Raw genomic sequence first — 1471 nt, 5'->3', positions numbered from 1 at the left:
TAGGTGGCCATGATGGATTGCTAAATCCCAATCTAGGCCTATGAACTCTAGGTAGTTGACTTGACTAATAATAAATTTAGAGTAGTTTAAATTTATCTAATTCTAAGTTTAACTGAAAAATTATATGTTGAGTTCATTGCCAACGTGTTAGAAGCCTAATGGGTCACACACCTAACATGAATGTTGAAAATAAAATAGGAGAGGTGGTTAATATGGACTTAATCAACTTAAAAGTTATGAGCTTCTCGAGCAGTTGATTAAAATTATTTCATTAAGTTGTGCCTAATTAATTAAATTGTTTAAGTCATTGGACCTAATTAATTAAATTATTTAATTAAGTCATTGTGCTTAGTTGATTAAAGTTGTTTAATTAAATCATTCAGCCTAATTGATTAAAATTATTTAATTAAATTGTTGGGTTTAATTTATTAAATTATTTAATTAAGTTATTGGGCCTAATTGATTAAATTAAGCAATTAAGTATAGTGGGCTTCTTAAGGACTAAATTAAATTATTTAATTAAATTACTATATTAATTAAAAATTATAAAATAGCTTTGTAATTAGGGTTTAAAATTAATCCACGATATAAATACTTTGCTATAGCCTCTAAACAGAATGAGAGCAAATGGCTGAAAACTTAAGAGAATGACTTATTAGAAATTTACTTTGCCGTATCGTTCCTTGTGTGAAGAAAAATGAAACACCCCGTACCCTCGTATAAGAGCCAATATGATCTCATTGATGAGATGGAGGGTTGATGAATGTAAATTTAAGTACAAAAAAACAGTAATAGGTGAAAGGAATATTTTGAAATAAAATATTTCATAAACGAGGACATGATAATTAAATAATAATACTTTATCAAGGATGAATTAGAAAGACAAAAAGGCAATTTGGAAGTGAATCGGGATAAGTGAGACATTTTAGAACCTAAGGAGTCAAGTGAAGGGTTTTGAAATAAATAATATTTTATTAATCAAATAATATTAAAATATTAATATTTTATTTATGATTTAAATTTATCATGAAAAAGGAGTATATGACTAATCTAAGTGGGGAGAAAAAATAAGAATGAATTTTGAAGAAAAATGACATAAGTGGGACCCATGTGCCTTTATTTAATAAAGTAAGAGCAAGTAAGCATATATTTAAATATTATGGTGACATTTTGGTGAAGTGAAAAATTGATATTTTATTTATACACATGTAAGGGAAGAAAGATAGAAGGAAATTGGAATTTAAAAGAAATGATTGAAGGACCAAATTGCAAGAATGAAAAGTTTAGTGGGACAAATGGTAAATAAGGAAAAGTTGAGGACCTATGTGCAATTACAATTAAAGGAAGTTAGATTATGTAAGATAATAAGATGTGCATTTAAAATTCACTATTGCATGCAAATGATGGCATGCAAAAAGGAGGAAGTTAGTAGGGAACATATAAGGCCCCCATCATGTGAAGTAAAAAGGAA

The sequence above is a fragment of the Theobroma umbraticum genome, unplaced genomic scaffold (assembly GCF_002168275.2).
Source record: "Theobroma umbraticum cultivar Fairchild unplaced genomic scaffold, ASM216827v3 scaffold_50.0, whole genome shotgun sequence".
In the NCBI taxonomy this organism is placed as follows: Eukaryota; Viridiplantae; Streptophyta; class Magnoliopsida; order Malvales; family Malvaceae; genus Theobroma; species Theobroma umbraticum.
Note: the sequence above shows the minus strand (reverse complement) of the source record.